Source organism: Tribolium madens, unplaced genomic scaffold (assembly GCF_015345945.1).
Source record: "Tribolium madens isolate multiple individuals breed KSU strain unplaced genomic scaffold, Tmad_KSU_1.1 Scaffold_71;HRSCAF=194;Tcas5.2_LG6, whole genome shotgun sequence".
NCBI lineage: Eukaryota > Metazoa > Arthropoda > Insecta > Coleoptera > Tenebrionidae > Tribolium > Tribolium madens.
Genome location: NW_025401041.1, coordinates 8,396,496 through 8,408,712, shown reverse-complemented (window position 1 = coordinate 8,408,712; position 12,217 = coordinate 8,396,496). Strand labels below are relative to the sequence as shown.

The 12,217-nt window shown below is 29.5% G+C and overlaps 1 protein-coding gene across 1 annotated transcript in view; it reads left to right on the top strand.

The window, feature by feature from the left end:
• LOC123008578 (LIM/homeobox protein Lhx5) overlaps window positions 1-12,217 on the top strand; it is a 115,244-nt gene that overhangs the window by 32,876 nt on the left and 70,151 nt on the right. Inside the window, exon 2 of the mRNA XM_044404446.1 lies at window positions 7,867-8,072. The gene's annotated coding sequence lies outside the window, so the exon portion shown is untranslated. The remainder of the gene's footprint in view (window positions 1-7,866; window positions 8,073-12,217) is intronic.

Genomic DNA, 12,217 nt, shown 5'->3' with positions numbered 1-12,217 from the left:
AAACTAGATAGTTGCAATTTTTAGGTCATAACCTTAATGAAAAAACAATTCTTTTAGTGAGTTGTCATTTAAAAAAAAATATTTTTGTGGAACTTGAAAAGAGAATTTTGAAAAATTTTCTTAAATACAGTGAAATTAAAAACAATATATATTGACATTGATAGATACTAATCTAGTCCATTGCCTAAAATTATTTTTAACTATACAGCGTGTCTCAAAAATAAGTTACAATACAAACTTGTGTTTTTTTAAATGAAACACCATATGTTTCTTAGCGTTTTTGGATTTAGATTTTTATGACAATGTTTTTAAGATAAACTTTTATTGGTCGATTTTGCTTAGTTTTAGAAATCAGACGTTTTTTTGACGAAAACATGCACTTTTTAAAAATTTATCACACAAAATCTAAGACATCTAGAAATATTTTTTTTACTGCCGCAAAGAAGAAGGTACAAGCTATAAAGTTGTAACATTTTTTTAGTGTGTTGCATATGCAAAAATAAAAAAATGAAAGCGTTTGTTAAAAGTTCAATAACTTAAAAAATTTAAATGGAACACCCTATTTATTGTTTCTGAATTTAAAAGATTATTAAATTGTCTTTCTATAATTATTTACTTTTAGGTGTTTATAATCAATAACTAAAAGATATTTAGCGATAAACATTAAAAAAAAATTACTATTGTTTCATAGCCAAAAAGTGCACAGTTGCACAAGAGATGGAAGAAATATCACTTAATAATCACATTTGTGTTAAACTGAATCCATTATTCTTTATTTTTACAATAAAATAATTCGAATTTCAGTATTTATAACGATTTTTACAATCTCTGGATAAATCAAGGGATAAGTGATCCGTGGTGGAATTACTATAGTTGCCATAGTATCAACAATGCTCAGATATTGATAATCATTCTTGCTCCAATTAATATTAAATGTTAAATATCTTTTCATTTATTAATTCTAGACATTAATTTTTTTAGATAGACAATTGATCAAACTATTAGATGCAAAAATAAAAAATAGGGTGTTATATTTAATTTTTTTAAGTTATTTAACTTTTAACAAACTTCTTAATTTATTAATTTTTACGAATGCAAAACACTAAAAAATTGCTACAGCTTTAAATTCTGTACTTTCTTCTTTGCAGAAGTAAGAAAAAATTTGTTCTAACTGTCTTAGTTTTTGTGTAATAAATTTTTAAAAAGTGCATGTTTTCGTCAAAAAAACCGTCTTATTCCCAAAACTAAGCAAAATCGACTTTTTAATTTTCACCATTTAAAGGTCACTAATGGACTTTTTCAGCTCGCTGGGACAGCCTGTATGTTTGGGTTTGAAACTCCCAAATTGAATCCTTTTTTAAAATCCGGTAAGAAATTGATTATCAAATCCGTCGAATCATTATCAAACCATGACGGCCTCGGCTGCCAAACGATTAAATCGTTGACAATCTAATCGCATCAATTACGGTGAAATTTTTTCCACAATTCGAAGAGGCAGTGTCGCCAGTTATTTGGTATTTTTCCGTGTAATACAGTCGGTTAGGTTTTCGTGCCCTGAAGCGATTCCATTTTGTTTGCAACAATAGCAATGCACAGCACGGCACGATGCTAATAATAATAATAATAATGATAATAAGGAAAAAACCGCAAAAACATAACTGTTGTAATAATAAATCCAAAGAAGAAAATTCCCACGCGAGTCATTGTGTTCTTCTTTTATTTAGCGTTACGATATACTTTCTTTGAAGGAATCGTATCGATTCCCGATGTATAAACCACATCTAATCTATCTTTTGAATTGCGAACAATGTGACAGGCCGAGACGCGACAGCAATGATGCCAACATACACTCAACGAAAAAAAAATAATACGACGAAGAGGGAATCAATTTCGTTGGCACAATGCATCAGTGAGATGCAAAAAGTTGTTTTTTTTTTTGTCAGTGAGAAGGAAAAAGATTAGATATCGAGCTTGGCGCCGTTTTGAAATTCATGCAACAAAGAGTTCGCGGATAATTTGTCGATTAGAAACGACCATTGTGTAAGATTTATCGTGTGAAACTGGCGCCTAATATCGGCGATTATTCAATTAAAATTGGTACGCGACTTATATGGTGGTAGATGCAGTTTTTAACGCCACACACGATGATTAAAAAGTTATGAGAAAGGTGGTTTTTATTTTAATTGATAAAAAAAATGTACTGGAAATTCATGGTTTGATTTTATTTAGTAAGGAAAAAATTGTGACAATTTGACAAATTTTATATCATTTTGTTCGTCTCAGTGAGACAAATCAAATACACTAAAAAAATTTCAAAAAGTCCACACACTTTGAACTAAATATTTTTTTTTCTAATTTAAATGAATTTAAAATACTTTAACTTTAATAAATCATTACTCAATAACTATTAGGCCGATTTCTTTCAAATAAAGACCATTCTAAAGGGATGGCCTTGCCATTTGAAATTGAATATTGGCAAACTTTTCTTCGAACAGTGTTCGAAAAAGTTCGAAGTAAATCGAAGTAATCTAAGAAAAACCCTACGAGTATTTTTTTTCATTACCATCGTGTAGAGCACCTTTTTATTAGTAAGAATCCAAATTTTTAAAAGAATATACCGAATAGTTTTCAAGATATGATTTTTTGAAGTTAAGGTTTGCTGTTCAGGTATTGCGCCATGCATGTTAATCTTACTTAAAATAAATTTTTTTTAAAGTATTTGTTTTAAGACTCTTCTTTTGCTTAAAAATGATCAATTGCACTTTTTTTTTCTAATTAGAATAAACAAAAACTGTTTCTTTACTTAAAACAAATAAAGAGTATCTGCGTACTAATTAAAGCAAATAAACAATTTTTTGTTCTAAAAATGATCACTGATCATTGAGCAAAAAGGATCTAGAAGTTTAAAGCAGTAGCTTTAAATATAAAAACAAACCTTTTTCAAATTAAATGACTTTCCATTCAGATTCCAACCTGTTCACTTTGTTCTAGCTTTCTAAACTTTTTTTTGAAAATGTTTTCAGCAAATGCTTTTTCATCACTTTCTACTGATGTTGAATGCTGATTGACTTAAAAAGAGACCGAAAGAGCGCAAAACCGATAAACGGGGAGAACAGCCTGAAAAAAGGTAAAATTTTTGAGACGGAACAAAGAATTAAAAGCAAAAAGCAAAAAAGTGAAACAGAGAAAAGAGAGAATAAATAGTGATATAATTGATTTAATGATTTTGAGGAAAAACAAACAAAGGAGACAAAAATCATGATAAAAAGAAAGTGATGCAGAAAAAGTTAAAAGAAGAAAAAGACTTAAAAATAGATAGAAAGATGTTCAAAGTATACAGTGTAAAAGTGAAACTGTAGTTATTGAGAAGGGAAAAGAAATAAAAACAAAAGGCAAAACAGTAAAAGAAAAGTAGAAAAATAAAAATCAGACAGATGTAAAGAGAAAAGAAGTTTTACGTAAAGGGAAGGATGAAACAAAAAGAATAAATGATAAAAGAAATAAAGAAAAAAAAGGAAAGAAAAGACAGACTTTGTTCGATTTTGAATATTATACAAATAAGTGTTTCACTTTTTTGGTGGTGATGTCGCTTATTTTTATAGTTTTTACTGTTTCTTGGTTCTTTTTGTAGATTTGCGATGTGATAAACTATAACATTGCTATTGATTTTATTAAATTTTATTTTATTTTCTTCTAAATTAAAACTTTTAAAAGTAAAAAAAGTAATAAACAAAAACTTAAAGAAAGACAAGAAAAAAAAACATTGAAAAATAAGACTGACCTAAAAAGAGACAGAAAGAGCGCAAAATCGATAAACGTGAAGAACAGCGTGAAAAAAAGTATAATTTCTGAGACGGAACAAAGAAATAAAAACAGGAAGCAAGAAAGTGAAACAGAGAGAAATGATTTAATGATTTTGAGGAAAAACAAAGAAAGGAGACAAAAATCGGGATAAAAGAAAAAGTTAAAAAAGAAAAAGACTTAAAAACAGATCCTTTTTGCACAATGATCAGTAGTCATTTTTACAACAAAAAACTCTTTATTTGCTTTAATTAGTACACAGTAACTATTTATTTGTTTTAAGTAAAGAAACAGTTTTTGTTTATTCTAATTAGAACAAAGAAGGTGCAATTGACCATTTTTAAGCAAAAAATGTCTTATTTACATTTTATGTAAGAAATCGGAAATTGGCGTAATAGTTATTGAGTAATAATTTTTTAAAGTTAAAGTATTCTAAATTCATTCAAACTAGAAAAAAAAAAATTTAGTTCAAAGTGTGTGGACTTTTTGATTTTTTTTTTAGTGCATTTGATTTGTCTCACTGAGACGAACAAAATGATATAAAATTTGTCAAGTTGTCACGACATGACTTTGTTTTGTTCCAATTTCGGAAAATTTTCCACTAATTTTCTTTCTGAAAAAGCTGAAATATTCAGGGACAGGGTCGCGTTTCAGTTTCAGGCCGGCGCGTGTCGTCATGACTACGACCGAAGCGTATCGTCGGTTGCCTGGAAACAGCTGAAACGATAAAATAGTGTGCGAAAGAGCCGACGTCAAGCGTCGTTTCCGTCCCAGACCTCAACCCTTTTCGTGAAACAAAAAAAATGCCATGAAAAAATTAACATTAATTGGGCAAAAATGGCGATTTTTCTTCATAAAAGATCATTTTGTTGTGTTCTCCTTGGAAAACGGGGGTTGGGGTGCACTTATCGTGTGTCGTTCCGTCTCATTCTGACGTCACGAAAATCAATTTTCCGTGAGAGTTTTCTCGTCCAATGAGACGACGGCGCGTCTCGAAGAAATCGCTCGAGGAGATGGCCGCACTTTTTATTTCTATTAGACTGCATAAAGAAAATATTCCCAGAGCCCTCTTTACGTGACGTGACGGTGTAAAGGGGGAGGTAATGGCAAGGAAAATATTCGAGAGCGAGAGAGATTCGTGGTTCTCGCAGAAAGCGCGAAATTAATTTTTAGACTCATCAAAAATTCAAAGATGAACTCGCGAGAATCGGAATTTATGAAAATGTACGCAGGGAAAAATCAACAATTTTTTAATTTAGATTTAAAGATGCAAAGGGGTGGGTAAATAGTTAATTACACAGTCATTTTTATTATTAATTATTACAGAAATAGTTAATTCAAACCGACGCGATGTTACATTTTTTATTAATTATTTACGATTAGAAGAATCTAATCGATTTAATACATTTTTCTTCTAATTTTATGCTACATGGTTCTGTACGTTTGATTATAGTTTTGTTATGAATAGTAAATTGGAATTTTTTGGTAGTTGATGTTATCAGCATCAGAAAACATAATTATACACCAGAGCAGTAAAATCGAAATGATTCATTCTTTATGTTCATGGAAAATTGGAAAATAATCATTTATCATTTCCATAGTTAAAAAAATGGGTTTTTATCTTGATTTTTTTTTTCAAATTAAAAGATTGCTGAAATAAATTCCACTCGGTTCCGTTCGTTTACAAGAATCTACCAAATTGATAATGACACTAAATTCTATATCATCAAATTGATATTGATCTTTAATTCTTTCCTATCTTAAGGACTTATTCAATATTAAATTTGGTAATGTTTTTTAATATTTGTATATTACTCAAAGGTATTGATCCGTAACTATTGATCATTATCAGTTTTTATGAGATCATCACAATTTTTAGGTGGGGCGCTTAAAATTTAGTGCTATAACTACGAGTAATGTTACTCAAATTGAATTTTTCAAATTTCAATATAAAAAAAAAACAAAAGTACCTCCATTTTAGCCTAAATTTTATTCAATTGCAATATTGCTAATACAGAATGAACCAAAAATAACGCACAAAATTATATCTTTGTTGGTAGTCGTTTTTCAAAAAAATCCTTGAACAGGTCAATTTTATTTTTTTAAATACTATATTTTGACATTATAGTGATATTTATAACGTCATTCGCTTTTGAGTTGTGACGTCATTTTTAATTTTTTTTATGGCAATTGGCATTTTTGTTCACTGTTTTAAATAGCACACATCTTTATCTTTTCGGTAATAACGAAATAAAACTAAAAAAAATAAATTAAAACTTTAAAAAAATAAATTAAAAAAAATAAAAAAATATTGGCAATTCTACACAAAAGGCTTTATCTTTTTGTTTCTGCCTTATTTCATTTGTTTTTGTATATTTTTTAAAATAATAGCATGAAAACATTTCGTATGAAAAACAAAAAAATAAAAACAAAAAACAATCACCCCTTATAAAATAAAACAACAAAAATAAAGCAACAACAATAAAGCTGTTTGTATAAAACTTTCTAAGTTTTTTAATTTTGTTTTCTTCTTTTTTGCATTTTTTTGCTTTATTTCTTGGAATTTTTTTATGCTTACCAGAAAGATAACGATGTGTACTATCTAAAAGAGTAATAAAAAATGTCGGTTGACATTTAAAAAAAATAAAAATGACGTCAATACTCGAAAACTAACAACGTCATAAATAAGGCTCGGATTATATGAACGAAAAAATCGTAAAATATGCACGTATTTTCACAAAAATATGCTCCAATATATGTCAAATAGGCATCGATATGCAAAATTTTGAACAATAAAAAGCAAACGTGTTTATATTTTGAAAAAACTAATTGATGAATTATAGAGTTCTATAAAAATGTGATGTTTTATCAAAAATAAAATTTCTTCAAAATTTTTGTTATTTTTACAAAAATATTAATTTTTTTTAAATGGGAACCCACCAAAAAAACATTTTTTTCATGAAGGTTATCATCTAAGGGATTACAACTATCTACTTTGTATTAAATTATTTTTTTACATATATCGCAATTTAGACAGCAAAAATCGAATAACTCAAAACAAAACAAAATTTTATTCTTAAAATAACATCATTTTATATATTACTTTAATTCATATTAATTATTATTTTTTGGAAACAAATGATTAAAAAAAACGCTTGGTTCAATACAATTTAAAAAGGAAACACTCAGCAGGGTACTAATTTTTATTAATTAATTAATTTATTTATTATTAATTTGACAGGGTCAAAATGTAGTATTTGAAAAAATTAAATCGACCTGTTCAAGGATTTTTTTTGAAAAATGACTCAAAGATATGAATTTTTTGCATTACTTTTGGTTCAGTCTGTATTATAATTCTATGCGTTATTATTTCTAAAGAAAGTTGTTTAAAAAGACAAAGTTTTAAAGTAGGGCTCAGCCCTACTTGGCCCCTCCCTAGCTACGGGCTTGGATCACCACAAAAAACAAATGTGACATTTTTGAGATTAATTTCACTTTATTATGTCAAGAAATCTCATTATTAATCTAATAGTTTAATATTATTATTATTAATCTATTTATTCACTATGACAGTGAACAATTTTTTGGTTCATTTTTACGAAAATGAAATATTATGAAGTTTTTGAGCGTTTCAAATATATTTAGGTGGCTTCTCTCGTTATCAAATTACGTCCCGATAATAACAGAGCGGCTCTTCCCACAATTTTCATCACGCAATCGCTGAAAAAATCGTGTAAAAGTCAACTTTCAACTTCCGGTTTACGTAATCGGAGATCCAGTTGTTACGACAAAATCGCATAGCGTGAGCGCGTGCCAACTTCAAACCACTATAATCACAGACATGCCAACCTACCTCCTTTGACAACCTACTATTATCCCTAAAAACGAAATATCCAGAAGGAGAGAAGAAAAAAAATTTTATACAACTCGTGCCACCAAATATTTTCTTTGAAAACAAAAAGAATTTTTTTCGCCCACGCTGATGAAAAAAGTGTTTTTGTAATCAAGCCTCGCCCCACCTCTAATCTAATAAGCTCAAAAATATTCATAGCCTACTAATTACAGGTCTGCCATCGAACCGTCTATTATAAAGAAGCAGAGGCGGTGCTGGGACGAAAACAGAAGAACGTCGGGGAGTTTGGTCATTATCTCTCATGGTTTGAATCAAGACGGCCGGGCACCGGAAAAATCGCACAGAAACCACAAACAATATAGATGGCTTCTACCACTAGTAACAAAATTTGAGAAAAAAAAATGAGAAAAAATCAACGGTAAGTGTCAATTTTACGTTTTATTGAGCTAAATCGCATTATTTTCGCCTGAAACGATCCAAAAACCATCAAATTTTGAATCTAGTTTTGTCATGTTTGTGGTATGCCTTGAAAACAGATGAACGTTGAAACAGAGAAGTGGGCGTGTCGCGTCCCATGAATGATGATCCTTGGCGAACTCAAAGTTATTAACTCTCCCGTGTTTGGTAATAAAAATTCCGGGATGGCAAAAAAAAATTTCGGGATGCGACGTTCCTTTGTTTCGTATGAAGGCTATATCGCAGTAGGCCCTGACGACTTCTTAGCAGCGGGGTGCAACCAATCTTGGCACTCTTGACGTGTAACAAATAGACAGGCATCAGTCATCGCCGGATGAATGATGACCTCTTTGGCCCACTCGAAGATAACGGTTGTTTTTCGAAAAATTAACGTTTTTGTTATTTTTTTTTGTGACGGTTTAATGGAGAGAATTTCGATCTCGCACGTAAATTCGGCGCGTGGAAGGGTTCTAAACCCGTTGACAGTCAATAAGCCGGGACTTAAACCCTCGACCGGTTTGAAGCCGGGCATTCCACGGACGCTTTCCTCCCGGAAAACTCGGAAAATCAACACTTAAACTTTTATTTAGTAAAATATTGTATTTCAAGGGGGGTTTCTTGTTGGTCCATGAAAATAAGATGAAAGAAGGCAGATTAAAAATCAAAAATCTCTAAGTACACGTTTTTATTTTAAATTGAAATAAGAGATCCCAATTAAACATAAAAAATACAAATTAACTCACAAAAATAACAAAAAATAAAATAAATTTTTAATACTTTTTATTGTTACTAATTTAAACAGGAGAATATTCATTTTTAAAACAAAAATTTTCTATGTACATATATCGAAAAATGCTACGCAAGGGGTGCGTCTTTTAATAGTTTTTTTTTTCAATAATTCCGAAATCATTTTAAAAAAAAAATTCAAAATTTGGTACAGATGATAACTTTTATACACCTAAACAAGTACAAAAATAAAATGTTGACATTTTTAATTAGGGGCTTCCTAAACTAGATGGGATTAGGGTAAAAATTTACTCTATTTTGTCTGTGGTTTCTTGCCACTTTCAGCAACAAAATTTCATAGTTTTTCATAAAAAAGGTATTTTGTGTTTTTCCGATACAATTTACGGATTTTTAGTAAAAATCGGTTTAGAAATTTATGTTACAAACCATAAACAGCATAAAAATTACAAATTAAATTTGTTTTACCGTTTAGGACGCCCCTGATTAAAAATTTTGTTATTTGGCATTTGTTTAGGTGTACATATAAAGGTACCAAATTTTGTAATTTTATCTTTTCTGAAATATTAGGAAAAACCCTTTAAAAAACGACCTTTTTAGGGGAGTGTAGCTCCCTTTCACAGCATTTTTCGAAACACTTTTGTCTTAAAATTAAATATTCTATCAAGTATTTAAATTTGTACCTAACAATAAAAATAAAACACTGTATAATTAACACATGAAAAATTAATTTAAAGTAACTCACTAAAATAACAAAAAAACTAAATTTTTAACACTTACCTATAACTAAGGCTCGGATTATTTGCAAAATGCATATTTGTCATTAAGAGGTATATCAACAAAATTGTAAGTTTTCTATGCATATCTTATGTTTTTTGATTAAAAGAAGCCCGTTAAAAAATGTATATTTTGTATATTTTGGCAACTTGGTGCAAATTTTTAGAAATATTGCATATTTGTGCATATTTTCTTCAAATCACTAATTTTCGATTAAAAAATTCAGTTCAAGATAAAAATTGGACAGTTTACGAAAAATAATTCGATTACAAAGTATTTTATCATAAAATTAGTATCCTGCTGAGTGTTTCCTTTTTAAATTCGTTTTTTACTGGGTAAATATAAAGTATTCAACCAAGCGGTTTTTTTTTTTTTAAATCATTTGTTTCCAAAAAATAATAATTAATATAAATTAAAGTAATATAAAAAAATATTTTTTTAAGAACAAACTTTTGTTTTGTTTTTGAGTTATTCGATTTTTGTTTTTTTTTTAATATAAAATAGATAGTTGTAATCTCTTAGATCTTGACCTTCATGAGAAAAATGTTTTTTTTTTGGTGGGTTGCCATTTAAAAAAATAAATATGTTTGTAGAACTCAAAAACAAAAAAAATAAAAATTTTGAAAAGTTTTATTTTTGATAAAACATCACATTTCTATAGAACTTTATAATTCATCAATTAGTTTTTTCAAATAATAAATACTTTAAGCAAAAAACGTGATGTGATCTGAAAAGTACAGATTTTTTAGAAAGGGTTAATTACTAGGTTATTAAAATGGCTTGTCTCACGCCAAACTAATTTATTTATTCTTTCATTTATCGTTCAAGATGACGAAAATACTAAGTTTAGTGTATTCGAGGATAAAAATTTATTCCAACTCTGATTTATTATTGTTAAAAATTTTGCATATCGATGCATATTTGGCATATATTGGAGCATATTTTTTAATATAATTTTTTGCATATAATCCGAGCCTTACTTATAACACTGTATAACAAAGTGCTCAGCATTTCGGGGGGTTTGAACCCCCTAACCCCCTCCCTTGGGTACGGCCCTGTTTCTCATAGTTTCACGAACACGTGTTACTTGTCACAATTATGAAAAAAAAAACTGAAAGAATCGTTTCAGCTACTGTGGCTTATCTCTCCGGTGGCATATAAGTTGACAGTGGTCCATTTGGATCTTTCAAAACAAACCCATTGAGTCATTGGTTTGACCCATTTGGTCGACTGTCGTTTCTTTATCAGTAGATCTGGGCTTGGTCGCGTTTTAAAGAGCCGGAATGCTTGAAATGTGTCGTTTGTTGTCGTTTTTCGGGTAGAATGGGCGCGTCCGGACCTGTCGATGGAACAACACAATGGGTGCTTTAGTAGGACGTCCTGCTGTCCGAGACGAAAAAATCGAAAGGATTTAGTTGATTTTTGATAAGGATTGGGGGGTATTGTTGTCGTTTCCTGTACGAAACGTGGAGGAAGTCAAGGTCATCTCATTAATAATTTCGTCTGATGCTTGATAGATAGGTGTTTATCTAGAGGAGAGGATCGCGCGATTGGGGGTCCACACCCGGTCTAGGGTCAACGACGGGAAAGCAGCTTTTTCGAATAGCTTTCATTTGTTTTATTGGAGAAAAAGGGTGCCGCTAGATTGGTTTAGAAATGGGCAAAATTTCATAATACTTTCATTATGACTGTAAGAACATCACACGACTTTCCTTATCACACTTATTTGGAAAACATTCTTACTACAATAATTTAGTGTTTAGTGTTGAGGTGCAATTTTTTTTTTAGTTTAGTCCCCATTATTATTTTCATTTTATCACATTTTACTGTTTAATAAAGTATATTTCATGATTCTAAATAATTTGTATCCCTATGAATTTATTGTATTTTCAACCGTATAATTTTGCGGCCGAACGGTGCGACCAATTGTTTTGTGCTGCGTCCCCTTTCTATAAACCAAATTTCAATTTTTTAACTCTTATCTATAAGGAAAGTAAAAAGCGTGATTTATTACATAAAATAAGGCGTTTTTGACGTTTTACATTTAAAACGCGATAGCAATTGCTTATTCCTGGAGATTATTGGAAATTTTTGACGCACTAAAAGTAGAAAACGGTGAAAGGTAGAGTTTGAGTAAAAGTAAAAAACCATAATTCATTCATAATTCTTCAAAATAGTAGAGTTTTATAGAAAAAAACAGGCCTAAAAGTGCAAAAATTTCAATCAATCTAACACTTCTGACAGTTAGTGACATTTTGCGTCAATGTGTCTCAACCAAAAATGTTAGAAACACGCTTTATAAAATTTACCTAAAATAAGAATAATTAAAAACAAAAACATTAAAACAAAGAAAAGCAAATCCATTAAAAAAATAAAAACAGAAGATTTACTTTTTTCATCAAAATTTTCTGATAATTTAAAAGTTTTTTTGCAAAATTAATACAATATAGTATTCATTTTGTTTAGATACTGTGTTTCAGTTTGTCATGAGTTAATTTAAAAGCAAACCAAAAACAAAAAATATCAGAATAAGATAATTTGCGAAGGCAGAACAATTTGATGACAAAACTGATTTGAAAGAAAGTT